General features: G+C 35.0%; 1 non-coding gene across 1 annotated transcript; it reads right to left on the bottom strand.

The window, feature by feature from the left end:
* Positions 1-6,390: 6,390 nt before the first annotated feature.
* LOC123612110 (U6atac minor spliceosomal RNA) lies at positions 6,391-6,515 on the bottom strand. The gene has a single exon (XR_006719283.1). It is a non-coding gene; the product is annotated as a U6atac minor spliceosomal RNA (small nuclear RNA).
* Positions 6,516-19,893: the final 13,378 nt, after the last annotated feature.

The raw sequence follows: 19,893 nt of genomic DNA on the forward strand, positions 1-19,893 counted from the left end.
TAAAGCATCATGATTTGTTTCTTTGGCTCTATTTTGTATATTAAAATTCAAATATTTTTCAAGATTTTTATTAACAAGATGTATATCACAACAACCAAAGCAACTAATCCTGAATCTAATATAATAAGTATAAAATACAATAAAAATGACTACCTGTTCATTCTTAATTATATGTTTATTATATGGTCTTCATTAATTAAAGTATCCTTTTGAGATTTGAGAAATTTTTCTCAGCATATTTTGAAATTCACTTATAATATTGAAAGAAGTTTTTCGTTCATTTATTCTCTTTGTTGTGTAGTATTTCATTTGGCAAATATGTCACAGTTCATTTATCCTGATGAGCATTTGGGTAGTAACTGACTTAGGGCTGCTGTGCATATCATTTGGAAAATATGTGTCTGTATTTCTGTTGGGTGGAATGGAATTCCAGGCCATAGATTGTGCTTATGTTCAGTTTTGGTGGAAGCTGCCAAATAAGCAGTGCTTGGGAGTTTGAGTTTTTCTGTATCCTTGTCAACACTTATTTTCTGTTTTTTTTTTTAATCATTTTGCCATTCTGGACGCTGTGTATTGATGTTGTTTCATGTTGTAACTTTTATTTCTTGGATTGATGAGCCAAGCAGCTTTTTATATGTTTATTGAATAATTGGGTGTACTCTTTTTTTTAAGAATCTTCTGTTCAAGCCTTTTTGCTTGATTTCTATGTTTGGTTGCCTGTTTTTTGTTTGTTCTTTTGATTTTGAGTTCTTTATGTAATTTTATATGAGTCTCCTGTTGAATATATGTAGTGTCAGTGTCTTCTCCCACTCTCTGGGGTTGTCTTCTCATCCTTAATGGTCTTTCTTGATAAGCAGAAGTAATTAATTTTAATATAGTTAAATTCATCTTTTCTTGGTCATTGTTGGTGTGTTTATACCCTATTTAAGAAATCTTTGTTTACTGTAAGGTTACAAATACATTCCCTTTTTCTCTCTAAATGTTTCATTGCTTTACTTTACACATTTACATCTGAAAACCGCTTTGTATTTTCTTTTTGTGTGTGGTATGAAGTAGAAGGTCAAGATACTGTCACGCCCCTCAGATGGATATTAATTGTCCCAGAACTATTCATTAAAGACACGATCTTTGCCCCACTGTATTGCGAGTGATGTATTTTGACATAACATTTCTAGAGGAATTTTCAAAAGAGAAATGTTCAAGGCACATGCCATTACCTTTCTCATTGATACTTAAAGTTTATTTATCCTAAATTTTAGATTGCAATGAAAAATAAAAAACACTCTTGGCTAGCAATGTGTCTTCAAATGTTAAGGCTACAGTGTCAGAGCATTGCTGGGTTCCTTCATTTTTAGGAGCTAAACATCCTTTCTTAGACATGGTCTGCTTCCTTATCACTATTCTTCCAGTTAATTAACAGAATACACTTAGTTTGCCTTTCTAACTCATAAAATAGCTGCTTCCTTTGTCTGAAGCAGAAAAAAATTAAGAAATATGTAACTATCCATATTAGGTCCTTGAAAACAAACAAACCAAAAAAGGTCTGTTTTTCTCCCAAAAGAGAAAAGCTTGCCCTTTTGTACTTCTTTTCTCAATTTTCTTTATTGGGTACTATATTCTCCCCCCATTTATTGTATTTAACTATTTCAGATACAACATTTCTTTCATGAAAGACTGCATCCTTGTAATGGATAAAATATTTTGGAAAAAAAAGTCAAAAATTTTTAAAGATAAATATAAAATATTGTATCCCTGTGTCTGACTGGAAAATTTTACTTAAATACACTCAACAAGTGTATATTGACTGACATTTACTCTATACTCCAAGCATTGTGAAAACCGTATCTTTATATACATATATATTTATAATTATGTATATATAGTCACACATAAGCACATATGAAAGACTTTTTTCAAGGAAATTGTAATCAAAATGTATGTCTGGTCATGCATTTATAATGTCATACACATGTACAGTATTTTCTGGGGATTGATATGTCCTTACAGTCTTTTTTAGTGTTTTAAACCCTAAATTCCTAAGGGGACCTGGCTTTAACATAGTTCTCCTTGCACATATATCACCACACCAATATATGTAATAAGTGACTTTTGATGTCAATTCTTGAGATTAAGCCTGAAGATTCGGTCTATAACTGAGTCAATAAAATATTTGTGCTTTCATGATAGATTGTTATAGTTTAATTTCATCTCAAGGAAAAGATCACATACAAAACTAATTTTAATCTTAAGTCTTACTCCAGTATATGACCTAAAATTTAAATTCATAAGCTATAATATCAACACTAAGAAAACGTATTTGGCCCAGAGCCATTGTAATAGAAGCCTAGGAGATTTGATAGCCTTAGACCATGAGGAAGTCAAATTACCCAGAGTGAAAAAAAAGTGCGTCACTGTTAGGTCACACCTCTTCTCCAGATGAAAATTCACAAGGGGAAAATGTAGGGTATGAAGACTGGCAACAGCCTTGACTATAGACTTGTCAGAGTGGAAATAAAGACCTTAGGATTCTGAAGGCACAAAGCCAGTAGCTTCAGGAGAGGAAGCCTAGACAGAAGACACAAGACGAGAACAAAAGTTAACTAGGATTCCTTCTCATGGGGTAAGAACCATTTCATCTGTAGGGGAGACTAGAGATCCCGGGACTACAAGTCAGCAGAGCAGAGTGAATGTTGTATGGTCTATTGCAGTGCCTAGTATGTAATCATTTATAGAGTTAAACTCAACAAATGCTAAGATTGATCAGGTGTGTGAAACACATGGGCATCACTCCTGGGATTGCTAGCATCACTTGCAGTATAAAATGGAGTTTACACAGGGGACCTTAAAATAGATGTAAATGCTACTATGAGCACTTACATAATACAGTTTTCATTGCTAACATGACAATTAGACAATGAACCAGAGTCTTCTTGGCTGCGCTAGTTATCTGGCTAATAAATTCTAGTCAATCTCAAGTAACAACCTTAAACTTACAAAGGTTCTACTGCCCTCTAGGTTCTCCTAAGCATACTGGTTTGTATTGAGTAGAAAGCAGGAAAACTGCAGCTTTCCCAGAGCTTTTAGCTCATAGCAACAGGGATTGGACAGTGATGGATTTTTGTGCCACTCTTTCCAATCTACGGATTAAGAGCTAACCTGAATGTTGTCTACCCCATATTTATTGGAAAATCTAAACAGGGTATCAAAGGAGCTTTGCCCAGAAGTATTCTGGATTTTTTAAAAAAGACATGGGAAAAAAAATACCCCCCCCAACCCAAGTATCCCAAGTTTTCATTTGTTAATACAGGCTTCCAAGCCTTATGGATTATGAAACATACTGTTAAACCATCAACAGAAGTGAGGTCAATCAGATACAGAAAGTCATATGTCTTTCAGAGGAACATGCCAAGGAGGGAAATTGCTACTGTTCTGGTCGTAATATGATTTTGAATAATTTTTATTTTTAATTTATAAAATACCCACGTGTTAGAAATGATCTGTAAGGCATAACACAAAGATGATGAAATATAATTTGAGACAAGGGGTAAAATAGCATGAATGTTTTCTTGTTTATTCTTTATAGGATTATACATAATTCATTTACTTGAATATGGTGAATTGTAACCTACTTCTGTCTTTGTGATTTCATGAAATAGGGAAAACATCCCATCTAGAGCACTCGGGGAAAACTCCCATGAGTTTTAACTTAGCTCAGACCCTCAAATTTCATTTTTGGTATATTCTTTTCTCCTCAGGGAAATAAGTGTTATAGTCACATAAAACACAGAATGGGAGATAAAATGAACCGTTTATGTGGATCCTAACAGTTTTCTGCAGAGTAAGGCATCTTTCCTATACTTGAGTCTTCTGTAAGTTACTTCAGTCTGTAGAAAATTTCATGATTATAGAGCAATTTCTTGAATAGCCAACTTGAACAAATACTTTCTAACAGCACAAACATTCCTTTGATCAAAAAAAGTGCTGCTGGAGATAAGTCACACCATCTTGTTTCCATTTCTCACTGGAGAACTGAGTGAATAAACCATGGACCCACCTGGAAACTCAGTGTTAGCTGGAAAACTCCAAAACATCAGCTTCTACACTAGGTGAGAGAACCAAGACGATGCACTATGGGCAGTAAGATTTTTGCTACAGAAGTCTATACTTAAGTGGACAATTGATGCAAGAGGACTGAGAGAGGACATAAGTGATCATGAATTTAAAAAGATAATACAGAGAAGAAGAAAATAAAATTTTTTTCTAGTTTTATTGAGATGCAATTGACATTCATTTATGTTTTACAACATAGTTATTTGATACATGTATATATTGCTAAGTGATTACCACGTAAGTTTAGTTAACATCTATCACCTCACATGCTTATAAGTTTTTTTTCTTATAATGAAAAATTTTAAGATCTAAACTTAGAAAATTTCAAATATAAAAATCAGTATTAACTGTGGTCACCATGCTATGTGTTACATCCCCAGAATGTACTTCTATTACGACTGGATTTTGTACTTTCTGAGTACCTTCACCCATTTCCCCCACCCACCCCCTGCCTCTGGCAACCATCAATCTGTTCAGTCTTTCTATGAGTTTTACAAAATCCACGTGTAAGTGAGATCATACAATATTTACTTATCTCTAACCTATTTCATTTAGCATAATACCCTCAAGGTTCAACCATGTTGTTACAAATGGCAGAATTCCTTCCTTTTTAAGGCTGAATAATATTCCATTGTATACATATACCACAACTTTTTCTTATACATTCATACATCAATATATAGTTGTATCCATGCTGTAACTATTGTAAATAATACCACAGTGAACATGGGGGAACAGACATACCTTTGAAATAGTGATTTGTTTTCTTTAGATATATACCTAGATGTGGGATTTCTAGATCATGTTGTATTTCTATTTTTAATTTTTTGAGTAACCTCTGTACTATTTTTATACTGGCTGAATCAATTTATATTTCCATCAATGGTGCGTAAGTGCTTCATTTCTCCATATTCTAACCAACACTTGTTATCTCTCATCTTTTTGATGATAGCCATTCTTACAAGTGTAAACTAATATCTGATAATGGTTTGGTTTGCATTCCAGGATGATTAAATGCTGTTGAGCACTTTTCATGTACCTGTTGGCCATTTGTATGTCTTCTTTGGAAAAATGTCTATTCAAATCCTCTGCCCATTTTAAAAATCAGATTGCTTGGTTTTCTTGCTATTGAATTATCTGAAATTCTTTTATATTTTGGATATTAACCCCTTATCAGACATACAGTTTGCAATATTCTTCCCATTCTATATGTTGCCTTTGTATTTTGTTGGTTTCCTTTGTTGTGCAGAAGATTTTTTAGCTTGATATTATCCCACATGTTTATTTTTGCTTTTACTATCTCTGCTTTTGGTGTCAAATCCAAAAATGTCATTGCCAAGTCTGATAACAAGGAGTTTACTTCTATGTTGTCTTCTAGGAGTTTTGTGGGTTCAACTCTTATATTCAAGTGTTAATCCATTTTCAGTTGATTTTGTGTATGGTGTAAAATAAGGATCCAGTACCATTCCTTTGCATGTGGCTCTCCAATTTTCCCAACACTGTTTATTGAAGAAACTATTCTTTCTCCATTGTATATTCTTAGATAATTTGTGAAAATTAATTGACTACATATGTATGGATTTATTTCTGGCCTCTATCTTCTGTTCCATTGATCTGTGGATCTGTTTTTTTTTTTTTTTTGAATTCATATACAGTTAACTTACAATATTAGTTTCAGGTGTACAAAATAGTGATGTAATATTTTTATTGATTATACTCCATATGAAATTATAAAATATTGGCTGTATACCCAGTGCTGTATATTACACCTTTATATCTTATTTTATAACTAGTAGTTTGTACCTCTTAATCCCCTTCCCCTATCTTGCCCCTCATTCCCACTCCCCTCTTTCCTGTGGTAAACACTAGTTTGTTCTCTGTATCTTTGAGTTTGTTTCTGTTTTGTTACATACATTCATTTGTTTGTTTTGGTTTTTTTTGATTCCACGTATAAATGAAAGCATACAGTATTTGTCTTTTTCTGTGTGATTTAGTTCACCAAGCATAATATCCTCCAGATCCATCCATTATTTAGTCTTTTTTATGGCTATTAGTATTCCATTGTATGTACATGTATATGTGTGTTATATATATATATACTTTTCTCTCTCTATATGTATAGATGGATGGATAGATAGATAGATAGATAGATCACATATATTATCTTCTTTAACCATTCATCTATTAACACTTAGGTTGCTTCCATATATTGGCTATTGTAAATATTGCTGCTATGAACATTGGTGTATGTATCTTTTCAAATTACTGTTTTTGTTTCTTCAAAAATAGTGGTTAGATGTCATGAAGTAGGTGGCAGTACCTTAACCTCATGAGTGTTGTCAGGCCCGAGAGCTTCTTCCATCCTTGTTAGGGGAGTGCTAACCTTCTTTCCTTTTACACAGCACTCTTAGTGTTTGTTTTTATGCCAATGTCATACTGTTTTGATTACTATAGTTTTGTAACATGGTTTGAAATCAGGGAGTGTGACTCCTCCAGCTTTGTTCTTTTTCAAGATTGCTTTGGCTTTGGTGGGTATTTTGTAGTTTCATAAGTTTTAAGATTTTTTTTTCAATTTCTGTGAGAAAATGTTTTGCTTATGTTTTCTTCTTAGAGGTTTATTGTGTCGTGTCCTATGCTTAAGTCTTTAAGCTATTTTGAGTTTATTTGTGTGTATGGTGTGAAGGAGTGTTCTAACTTCATTGGTTTACATATATCTATCCAGGTTTCCCAACACCACTTGCTGAAGAGATTCTCTTTACTCCATTGTACATTCTTGCCTCCTTTGTTGAAGATTAATTGACCATAAGTCTGTAGGTTTATTTCTGGGCTCTCTATTCAGTGCCATTGATCCATGTGTCTGTTTTTGTGCTGATATCATGCAGTTTTGATTTCTGTAGCTCTGTAGTATTGTCTGAAGTCTGGGAGGGTTATTCCTCCAGCTTTGTTCTTTTTCTTCAGTATTGCTTTGGCAATTCTGGGTCTTTTGTGATTCCATATAAATTTTAGGATTACTTGCTTTATTTTAGTTCTGTGAAAAATGTCCTGAGTAATTTAATGATTGTTCAGTAACATGTTGTTTAATCTCCACATATTTGTGACTATTCTAGTTTTCTCCTAATACTTGATTTCTAGTTTCATATCATTGTATTTGGAAAAATGCTTAATATTTCAGTCTTTCTAAATTGACTTGTTTTATACCCTAGCACATGATCTATCATATAAAATATTCCATGTGTACTTGAGAAGAATGTGTATAATGCTGTTGTTGGATGGAATGTTTTATAAATAACTGTTAAGTCCATCTGGTCTACTGTGCAGTTTAATGTTTTCTTACTGATTTTTTTTTTTTTGGTTGATATATCCATCACTGAAAGTGGGTTAGTGAAATCTCTTACTATTATTGTATTGTTGTCTATTTCTCCTTTTAGGTTTGTTAGAATTTGTTTTATGTATATAGGTGACTATGATGGGTGCATAAATATTTACAAATTTTATATCTTCTTGTTGAATTAATCCCTTTATCATTATATAATGACCTTTTTGTCTCTTATTAAACTTTAAAGCCTATTTTGTCTGATGTAAGTTTGGCTGGTCTTTTGGGTCTCATGGTGGCTTTCAGAGGTAGGTGTTCTGAGGCCACATCCTCCAGCTAGAAATTTTAAAAGTTGGCACCCTACATGTTGGATCCAAATTCTTCACTCTTCAGGGAGAAGCTGGGAGTTGGAATTTCCCTCCTGATGATTGCATGTTTCTGTGCTGGAGATGGGGTTTATGGCACGAGTATGTGTCAGCCTCTTCAACCATTTTGATGTGGGTATTTTCTTGTTTACCTGATGTGTATGATAAGAGTCAGCCAGTTTCAAGATTTCTTTCAGAAGGATTCGTTCCATGTGTAGCTGTAGCTTTGGTGTGTCTATGGGAGGAAGCAAGTTCAGGAGCCTACCATCTGGGACCAGAACTCTGAAAATGTATAAAAAATCAAATAAAAGGATTTTGCTGGATATTATTATGGAAATAAAAGTGGAAATACAACATTTCAGGAAAAGTACTTCTCAAATTAAATTCATTATATAGACTTTTTTTGACAAATGCTCAAAAAGAAATAACTATTGTCACAGAATTACTAATAATAGAAGGACTGAGTGAAACGTACATTATAGTAGTAATAGCAGTTCTAGGAGTAGCATATACTCCAATCATTCCTGCTTAGGTATACACTAGGTTGTGTATAAAGTAATTATTTTGGTTACTTTTTTGTAGCATTAGATATTATTATGTAAAATTCTTATCCTTCAAGACCTAATTCCAAGTGGCACCTCTTCTCTTGCCTTCATTGATGTAATTCAGATCCTTCCCACTTAGAGAGCCTTATGCATTCTCTGTTACAGTGTTTAACTTCTTATCTTATAAGTCATTGCTGTATGCCTTTGTCTTCCTCATATCTTATGATAAGTTTATGACATTTCTTAATGTCTTGTTTGTATCTTCCCAGTATTTGGGCAGTGTATGGGGCATTGGGTTGCCTAACAAATGTTCATTGGATTACTAAATATATTGGAAAAGGTCTCTTCTCTAGACTGGCACCTGATTTCTTAAATGATTCTCTTTTTGATTGAGAGTCGTTTGATCAGTGAATAAATGTTGATTTAGTACCTAGAATTTTCAGGTACTCTTGTGTTCGCCTTAAGTTTCTTTGACTTTTTTCTTCCATGGTTTTTTATTGACAATTACTGAGATGTTTATTTGTACTTTGTCTTTATTCATATTCTTTTTACAACTTAGCATAAAATAAGTACCCCAAAAGGAAAATAAAAATGAATGCTTCTTTTCAAAAATAAGTATTAGTACCTAAAATTTCCATCTTATATGTGTGTGTGTTTCATTATTTTATACTGTAATATCCATAAGGACTGAATCTGCTATAATTAGAAGTAAGATTCTGAATCTTCTCTAGATAAATGTAAAGCTTGGTATATAAGAAAAACAGATGCATGGTCTTTAATTCATTCATTTAGCAAAGATATATTAATGCCTTAATATTTGTAAGAGACTCTAAGCATGAAAGAGACCTAGATTTTATCCTCAGAGATCACTTTAATTCCTTGCTTCCTCCTCTTTTTCAATTAAGGAATATACAATAATTTTGGTTCCATGTACTTATTTTCTCATTCTTTTGGCCTTAAAACATCTCTTCATAAATGGAAAATATTTAGAATTTATTGTTTATAAAACTGAGTCCTGGAAAAACTTTGAGTCTTCTTTTCAGCTGTCACTTATAAGGAAAAGCAGAGCCTCTAGTTCCTGTAAGGAGAGGGAAATATATTCTATGTACCTTTTAGTATCTGTCTGTTTAGTTTGTGGGAACCTCTAGAATACTTGGAAATGCTCAAAGTTTCCTTGATATTTACCAAAATATTTCCAATTTCATTGCATGCTTTCCATGCAATGCAGAATCAATCAGCCATTTTTCAGCTTAGTCAAGAGAATATTTGTAGTTCCTAAGCCATTAATTGCATTCAGTCTTCACTTGACTTGATTAATGACCATCTCAAGAGTAAATAAACACTTGCCTAGTTTGGCACATAGTGGTTTCTAAGGGATTTAATTTATCTATGTTTTCCATTATATGCTATTGAATTTTGGACCATTCAAATACTTAAGCCGAGTGTTTTTAAATTAGTCTATTAGAATTGATTATAACTTAGTAATGAGTAAAATTATGGTTACCCAGCAATTCAATAACTTCAGGTGCCTAAAACCACTTAAAGTTTTTGGCCAAAAGAAGTATACTTCTCCCATTTAAAATAAATCAAAAACTTATTTTAAGAACTAAAATTTTATTAAAATTTTCTTAGCAATCATTTTCTACCATTTTAATTATCTTAAACATATTTATAAGAATGTGGTGTAAAAATTAGTTATATGTCTAAAAATTATGCCTCTACAATTGCTATCTTTGATGACAGGATCTATAAGTAAACAATTTACTGTCCTTAAGTGAGTGCCAGTAACTTTACATCTCCTTGAAATAAAAGATAACAGACTAGAAAAAAAATCCACTTTCCTGGTACTAAGAGACTTAAGTGTGCAAGGTGCTTTTAGATTATTCTTTACTGTATTGTATTTTGTAACTTTAATGGGTATAGAATTTTAAGTGCAGAATACCTTTATTGAATATGAAAATAAATATTTTTAAGATTATTCATTTCACCCATCCCACAATTATTTGGCACATACTACATGTGAGATATAATGCTCGGTACTAGAGATAAAATGATGAACAAAAAGATACATGGTTTCTACTTTCATGTTGCTTAAAGTCTGATGGGCAAGCCAGGCATTAATCATATAATCACAAACATAATTTTAAAATTGCAGCTATGACACCTAGCATAAAAGAAGTGTGCATGGGTGTCCACAGTAGAGATTTAACTTATCCCAGAGGTTGCTATGATATGAATGTTTGTGTTCCCTCAATATTCGTAAGTTGAAACCTAATCTCTAATGTGAAGAGAATTTGAGGTTGGGACTTGATTAGGTCATGCTATTGGAGCTGTCATGAATGAGATTAGTGCCCTTATTGAATAGAGGCTCCAGAGAGAGCCCATGCCCTTCTGCCATGTGAGGATAGAGAGGAGATGGGACGTAATGAGGAGGCAGGCTCTCACCAGACACTGAGTCTGTCAATCTCATGGACTTGGACTTCCCAGCCTGCAGAATTGTGAGAAATAAATGTTTGTTTGTTTGTTGTTTATAAGCCACCTGGCTTAAGGTATTTTTGTTATATAGTAGCTCAAACGGACTAAGACAGAGGTCAGGGAGGGCTTCTAAGAAGCATCACTTACACTGAGATCCATGGAGCCTAGTAGCTCCATCTTTACATTCTTCCAATCTCGCACTCCCTGGTAAGGGAGGTTTTCTCAACTAGCGTTTAAATATGAGAGATGTAAGTCCTGATGCTGTAACGCGTTCATTGTTTCAAGACAATGGATGTTTTGCACATGAACAATTTTCTGTCTTACATGGCATTGTGGATGGTAATAATGAGGTGCTCTTTTTTTCTTTTTTTAAAATAGACTTTCTTCTTTTAGTGCAGTTTCAGGTTCACAACAGAATTGAGAAGAAAATACAGAGAGTTCACACATAGCCCTCCCAACCCACACATATGTACTCCTCTACCCTCAACATCCCTCATCAGTGTGGCATATTTGGTACAATTGATGAACCAACATGGACACATTATTATCAACCGAAGTCCATAGTTTACATTAGGGTTCACTCTTGATGTTGTACATTGTGCGGGTTTTGACAAATGCATAATGACGTGTAGCCACCTCTATAGTATCATATAGAATAATTTCATTGCCCTAAAAATCCCTTGTGCTCCTTCTATTCATTCCTCCCTCCTTCTCTCTCCCCAAACCCCTGGAACCACCATCTTTTTATTGTTTCTGTAGCTGTGCCTTTTCCAGAATGTCATTTGGTTAGAATCGTAGTTTGTAGCCTTTTCAGACTGACTTCTTTCATTTAGTAGTATGTCTTTTAAGTTTCTTCTATGTCTTTCATGGCTTGATAGATCATTTTTTTTTTTACTGCACATGTATTTTTTAATTCACATATATGTACTGTTTATTGTTTCTAAGAATGTTTAGAGCTTTAGCTTTTTAAACTTACGTAGTTATTAAAGGAATAAAACTAACCACAAAATAAGAATTAATTCAAAACATACTTAGTACTGGAGTACTCTTGGGGAGAATTGAGAAAGTAGTCATTGAGATCATTTTCTGTGCTGCGATTCAGAGAGGATCCCCAGCTGAGAAAGACTGAGGGAATTCTAAAAATATCCAGATCTAATTTTTAATGGTTTGAGTTGTGCCAAATAGTCCTTCAGGATTCAGTCATCATGGCCAGAGGCATGAAATACACAGATTGGCCAGACCTAATGCATATAAAGGTCACAGACTGGGTGGCTTAAACTATGGAAATTTATTTCCTCACAGTTCTCAAGGCTTAAAGTTCAAGAGGGTGCCAGCATGGTCAGGTTCTGGTCAGGTTCTGGTGAGGACTCTCTTCCTGGCTTGCAGATGGCTACCTTCCCTCTGTGTAATCAAATATACAGAGAGATCTCTCTCCCTTTCTCTCCTTATAAGGACACTAATCCTACATAGAGAACTCCACCCTCATGACATCATCTAAACCTGATTACCTCCCAACGGCCCCACTCCCAAATACTATCACATGGGGGTTAGGGCTTCAACATATAGATTTGAGGATACACAAACATTCAGTCTGTAACAATCAGAAAAGGAGTCAAAACTAGCCAATCAAATATAGATTTTGAATGGAGAAAGAATAGTTTGGGGAAAGAAATACAAGGCATTGTTAACCAGTGAACAGAAAAAGATGTTGGGTGCTACATAGAACAATAACTTTTTACCATGCTATATTTAGATATACTTAGTGTCTTTAAACTTACTTCTTTTATAGGCTTTTTGTTCTGCCAATTTATAGTGCAGTGTTGGTTAGAAATTCATTTCTAAATTGAGCTATTTTAAGTGCCTTGTCCACTGATGAGTTTTCCTGCCATGATTTTAATACTACATATTTCTGAAATAGAGTTTATATTAGTAATGATGGCCAATTATTGTCTTTAGTGATTTAAAACTATACAACATGATAAACATACACTAAATATAAGTAAACTATAATAAGAAATATCTTACCAATGATGCTGACATTTGATAAAAGCATGATATATATATATATTTTTTTTTTCCCTTGAGAGGGCAGAGAATTGTATTTTTTCGTTTGACTGAATTTTCTGGGGTTTTTTTGTTTGTTTGTTTGTTTTTTTGGTTTCAACACTCCCACATATTTCCTTTCACTTTGTGTCAGATGCAATTTCTCAAGCTGAACAGGAGTAAACTATATTCATTTCCACATTGTCACTCATGTTCAGTTTGGTTATAAATGAAATGAAAGCATATTGTACAATAGAGCCCCACATGTGCTGTAATGCCAGAAAATGATTTCAGTCCACAGAAACAAATGTTACATATAGTTAGGCCTTATATGGCTTTTTAGTATCACCTGGGCACACACAAGATACTCCTCACTTCAGGGAAAAATGCAAGAAAGACTCCACCAAATAGTAGAAGACAGAATGTAAATTGAAAGAGAATATACACCAAATAATCTTAAATGTCTAGACAAGGGAGAGTTCTAGAATGCTGCATTTTTCCTATGTAATCAAAAGGGACTTAACCTTTTTGGTGAATCACTGGATTCATTCAGCCATGTGTAATAGGTCAATTAAAATGCATACATTGGCAAATTCTCAAGAGAGCAAATATTTAGTCTGATGTGGATCCATATCCAACTGATCTGTGACTACTGCATAAATAAGACAAAAATAGGGAAAGGCAAAGAGCAACCTAAGGGGGTTTATAGGTCAATAAGTCTTCACCAATTATGAATCTGGCTTAGCATGTAACTAAGCAGGACCCTATTGTCATCAGTGACCATCTGATATCTATCTGTAATGGTGTTTGTAACTGCTTAACCATATAATGGTGTAAAGGGTTTTGCTCATGCACTTGCTGAGCAGGGTTAGGCTGGCGGGGAGGGAGGCTTGGGTGGTTCTCCCAAACCCCTAGTGGTGCTGCATGTGAGGATCATGCTCAGCGCCCTCCTCTTGCCCCCAGTGCCCTGCTTTTGACCCTAGTGCTCTCCTCTTGACCCTAACACCTCAGAAATGGCAGTCAGGTGTCTTCTGCATCTTGTTCATAACTCGCCCCAACTGTACATATCTGCAGTTGTTTTTAGCTTCTTATGGTTTCCTTGTATCCTGTTGTTCAAGGTGCAGGCCTCAGCCTGCTTAAAAGGCATAAAGTATTTATCAGCCTACCTTTAAATTGCATAAGTTTTTCTCTAGAGTTCTTTTCCATGGACCCCCTTCCTGTGCATCCCTTGTTCTCTCAAAGTGGGAGGTGAATTTCATACCCAGCAAAGGTTAAGAGGACCACTGCATCTTTAAAAACAAGAACAACTTTGCAACAATTTTTTACCCTGCATACTTTCTCTATGGAAACTAGCTCCACCCCTTGATCTCTTGAACTTTTGCTATAAAAGTGCCTGCCTTTTCTCCCCAGCAGGCTCACAGTCACAGTAGCTCACTGTGACCTCTTTTGCCTGGAAAGGAAATAAAACTGTCTTTTCTACTTCATCCAAAACTCTGTCCTTGAGTCTCGTTTCAGTAAGCAGGGTACAGAGGCTGTGTTTTGGCAACAAGAAGACAGAAGAGTAGATATGAGGCATTCATACAGGGTCATATTTTATGCTTTTTAAGGTTAAGATGTTATTAATATCTTTGACTAATATGATTATGCATCTTCCATATTTTAAGTACTTCTCTAGGCACTAAGGATGAGTTAAAAGGAAAAAAAAGGCCTCCCCAAATTCCTGCCTTCATATTGCTTATTTCTAGTTTGAGGAAACAGAAAATAAACTAAATGAGTCATGTCAATAGTAGTTAGTTGGTGAAAAGGGCTTTGGAGAAAAAGAAAATAAGAAAGGGGGACTTAGATTATTAGATGGGTGAGGGGGTTAATTTTAAATAAAAAGTCAGGTACTACCCTGCCAGGAAGGTGACGCTGGAGAAAGACATGAAAGCATTGAGGCAGTTAGCTCTGTGAACATAGGGGACAAGAAGTTTTGAGTAAGAGTGAATAGCAAATGCAAAATCCTTGAGGTAAGAACATTCTTGATGTGAATAAGGAATAGAAGTAAACAGTTGTGGCTGACAGGAATGGGCAAGGAGAGCACACGGTGGGATGAGAGGAAGTGATAATGGGCAACCTGATGATACAATGTTCTGGAGAACATAGTAGAGACTAATTCTCTGAATAAAAGAAGGTGACAGTGAGAAAGTTTTTGTCATAGGACTGTCATGATCTAATTTTTAAAGATTATTCTGGCTGCCATGAGGAGATAGACTGGAGAACCCAAATAATGTGCTATTGGATTGGATATGGAGGTGAAAAAAAAGAGGAATGAAGGATGACTTTACGGTTTCTTGGCCTGAGACATTGAAAGATGGAGTTATCATTTAGATAAACTAAAAAGACTACAGGGAAGTTTGGGATGAGGAGAGCCAGAGGTCTTCACGTGGGCATGAGTTCAAGATGCCATTTGACACCCAATAAAAACAATAAAATGCAGTTGGATATACAAGTCTGGAATTTAGGGGTAGATCTAGATTGCAGATATAAATTTTGGAGTCACTAGCATATTGTTTTTAAAGTCATGAAACTGGTTGATATCACCAAGGGAATGAATATCAAGATAAGCAAAGATCCAATAAATGAGCTCTGGATCACTCCAAGGATTTGTGGTCATGGAGACAATGTCTAATTAGCAAGGGGAAAAAAGAATGAGAGAGCAATGAGCGAAAAGAATGACGAGGAGAGTATAAAGTCATGGAAAGCAAGTGTGAAGAATGCTTCTAGAGGGGAAGAATAATCAACTTTATTGAATACTGTTGATATAGTATGTCATGATAGAATTTAACACATAATGAACTTTTGAATATAATGGACTTTACTGATTCTCTGTTAGAAGAATATTAATTTGAAAATGGTTGATTTTGTGATTGTGCTAAACTTGAAATTCTGACCTGGTTTCCTTTGTGATTAATGGAATGTATTTATGAGATGGGTTTGCGGGACTGTTTGCTTTTGAAAACAGAACCAAAGAAACTGACCCTTAAAGAGATACAGTATCTGGGCATTAGTGTTATTAATGCCATCCTCTAATGAAGGAACTTAAGAATGGGTTCAAATGTTGATGATTAAAAGACAGGTCTGTTGTCATTACAAGTTGGTTTTCATAGCTATGCAATTATTGTATCTTGGATAGTTTAATAACAGATTATATTGATGTTTCATCTCAAGAGTAAGTGTTTTATTGTAGTCTTCTAGTTGTCTCCCTATTCCACATATTTACAAGGTTATATGAGCACTTAAAATAAAGACCATGTTTTCCAGCTATGCTTATTGTCAGATGTAATCTTACAATTAAGTTCTGGCCAATGGAACATAAGAAATACTGTCTGCATTTTCTGGGAAATACCTTCTAAGGAAGGGACATATCCTTCTCTTCCCCTTATATAAAAACGTAATAACTGGTGAAGAAAGATCAGATAACCTTGTGAATGAAAGCCATGAACGACACAGAAACAAGAGGAAAATATCTGAATACTGAGGAATTTATGAATCAAAGCTGCCATTTGTAGACAGTCTACATCAGGGTTAATTCTAATTTAATTAGATCCAATGTGGAATGGTTACTCAGATGTTGCCATATGTTTGTGTACATACTGTGTTTAGAAAATAGTGACTTGACTCAAGGTAATAATAACCCTAATCTTTTTTTTTTTTTCGTATAGATGGGACTGTAATATTATCTACAGTCTAAAAATTTTTGATATTTCATTTATTTTGTTTTTGCTGAGAAAGACTACATTAGGCTTTGCTATGAGAACAATGACTCCTCAACTTTTCCTGTTAGCAAAGAGAGAAGTGTGTTCCACGTTGCATTTTATTGAATCTTTACAACACGCATTCTCCTTTAGGCTATTTTAATAGTTCAAAATCAAAAAGCTTGAGGTGAGAGCATACTTGATGTAGAAACAGTAAAACTCCATGTTAAAGAGCCTCAGGCTTAGGTCTATAGAACGTCACCAGGGGATTTAGAGTCTTGTTTCAACTTCTAGATCCACGTTTAAAAGTCTGGATATAGGAAAATTGAAAGGATGTCCTTAAGTCTTCCATGTGTGCACCATTATCTGTTGTATCTTTATTAGAAGAGCTTCCTCTTCTCCACAAATACCTCTTGTGTTTGTCTTTAATATTCATTTCATTGGTAAAATAGTTGAATCATCATCACCATCAAATGAGTTATTGTCAATGTAAGGGTAGCCAGAAGTCAATATATTATTGACGCTTGGAGAAGATCTAGCATTTTCAAATATTTTCCTCTCTCCTTCTGCCATTGCCTCCCCTGCCAAGTTGTGTTCTGACTGTCTCTGAGACCATCACCCAATGTTCATAGCCATTTGGTTGTATTAAGTGTCATAAATTACTTAGCCGCCATACATACTTAGCAGCCATGTAACCCCAAAATTTGTGAAAATAAATAGCATGGCTATTACAGGCATGTAGAAATTTTATGCAAATATTGGTTTTTGCGAATTCCTCTCTCTGTCTCGTATCTGGATGGGACCTACAGAAAAAAAACAATTACTGCTAGACTTCAATGCAACCAATGATTTGGTCTCATCCTTTGGTTATTTGACTTTTGACCATTTTTAACATTAAAGCCTCAGCTGAAACCAGCTTCACCTCCTGAGCAAGATGTCTATTTAAATTGATAGCTAGACAGATCTGCTGGAAAATATTCATCACACGTACTAGTTAGTCTTTATCAGAGTGCTATTTCAGTTAAGTTTAATGTGTTAAATTATGTGTGGCTTCTTTCATTATATAACTTGATATTCTAGTATTCAATGTACATTATCAATATTTTTGATAATTACTTTAATCTTAGCATATACATGAATAAATGTAATGCTTTTCTGTTAGAAAAAATTTAGCAAATAGTTTTTCTGTTCACATAGGGAGAATTTGTTGGATGCTAACTGTGTACCGGGCCCTTTGCTAGTTACAGAGGCTAAGAAGAAACACCTAGTCCTTGTTTTCCTGAAGCTCATAGAATAGAGCTTAGAGACTGTCCAGTTCAATCAATCATTTTTATGGCCGAGGAATATAAAGCCCAAGTAGGTTAAATGCTTTTCAAGACCATGCAATTAGAATCCAAGCCAGGACCAAAAGTCAGGCCTCCTAACCATCTGTCTACCCAGTGCAATTCTACTTCTACAATATTTCACCTCCCTCTGCCCAACCTGGGTGCTTCAAAGCACAGACAAGAGAAACTCTATATGCTTAGTCATTTTCCTCCATTCCTGAAATTCCAAATAGCTTTTTGGCAGCCGCCTATTCTGTTCAGTCTAAATTCCATTCTTTTTGCTCTCAGGTAGCAGGTGATAGATGGGCTCTTTGCACAGAGCTGGGAATCACTTCTTGATTGACTCCAGACCAAAATTAAACTCTCTCTTGCTTAGCAAGCTCATCAGGCTTTATGGACAGAGGCTTTTCAATTATCCAAGACCATCTTACCTGCTTCTAAGATTGTCCTGTTTTCCTTATTATTAAGACCTGCTCCAGCATCCTGAAGGGAACTATTAGCACTTAGAAAAAAAACTGAAAAAAATTAATTTCTGAAATATAAGGATGTTCTTTGAGAGACCATGGCATATTTGATGGAAGTTTTTTTAGTAGATTTTTTTTCCTCTTGACTAGTCCAGATTTAAACAGTCTAAAATCAATTCCTCTGGAGCCACTTGTCATTTCTTGTCTTCATTTTAGCAATGTGGGTGAATGTGTGTCAGACTACTTTTACCAGAGTAAAAAAAAAAAATCAGTTATCAGTTCTTGGCCTGGCTTCTACTGCTGTGTAAAAATAAACTGGCTTCTTTCCACACTTTTAAGTAAAACTGTTTCTAACAGAGGTTGGTCAGAGTTTTGAGTGTAAGGTAAGCAAATACATACTTATGTTTAGAGAATTTAGAGAAATTTAAGCTGTTCTGTGTTAAACTACTTTGAAAGAAGAAGCTCAGAGGAGAATAGGGAACCAAATTTGCCTTCATGTTGAGATTTCATGCAGCATCCTTATATGTTATGGACTTTATGAATTTTGGCAATAGAAGGTCTGTGAGATGCTGTGAGGGTCCTCATAATTAGAACAATAGTGAAGAGCAGGAGGAGAAGGTGGAAGAGGACGAGAGGGTGGCCAGAAGGCTGATTCTAAACCAGGCAATATTCAGTTTACCATATTTACACTCTTAAATCCATCTGTCAAGCACAATGATAGTGAAGGAGTTTCATGCAAGAGCAATGAGTACCTATTAGATCCAAAGCAGGAAATGTTCATTGTGTGTAGAAGGCACCAATAAACATTACCCAGTAATGAAGATAAGAAATGGAGCCACTCTTAAATTTATTCTAAAGAATTTGCCTAACCTCTGGTGTCACTCACCAGAGGTTATATGATATATATCATTAAATATCTATCTGTCTGTCTATCCTTCCATCCATCCATTCATCCACCCACCCATCCACCCATTCATCCATCTATCCATCTTCCTCTGCATGCAGTCAAAGCCTTAGGTCTGTTGAAGTCATTGTTCCCATAGTGTATTTCTGGCTACTAGAAACAGACTCTTAATAGAAGTCTGCTGCCTCAGCCAATAAACCCTGTTCTAAGATGATATTTTGGAGACCAGGAAGACATAACTTTAAACTCTCAGGCCAAACCGAATGCCATTAATGGGTTTCCCACTGTGAAACCTGGACTAGTGTCCTTCAAAGTGGTGTGAGTAGTCCCATGTCCCAGACCCGAACCTTCTACCTCTTCCTCAAGTTGGAGATATGGCTCCTGTTTACCTCTCTGGTCTCCCCTTTCACATCTCTCCTTCTCACATTCTGTTTTCCAGACTTATTGAGCTACTTAAAGTACCCTAAACATTCTGTTATCTTTCTCCAAGTGTTTTTTATATGCTGTTTCCTTTGCCAGATGGGTTCTATCTCCATGCTCCCCATCAACCACTTCTGTTCTCTATCTCTCTTCACCTGAATAATCCCTCTGTATGATTCAAATTTCAGTCTG

This window comes from Camelus bactrianus, chromosome 5 (genome assembly GCF_048773025.1).
Source record: "Camelus bactrianus isolate YW-2024 breed Bactrian camel chromosome 5, ASM4877302v1, whole genome shotgun sequence".
NCBI classification, from domain to species: Eukaryota; Metazoa; Chordata; class Mammalia; order Artiodactyla; family Camelidae; genus Camelus; species Camelus bactrianus.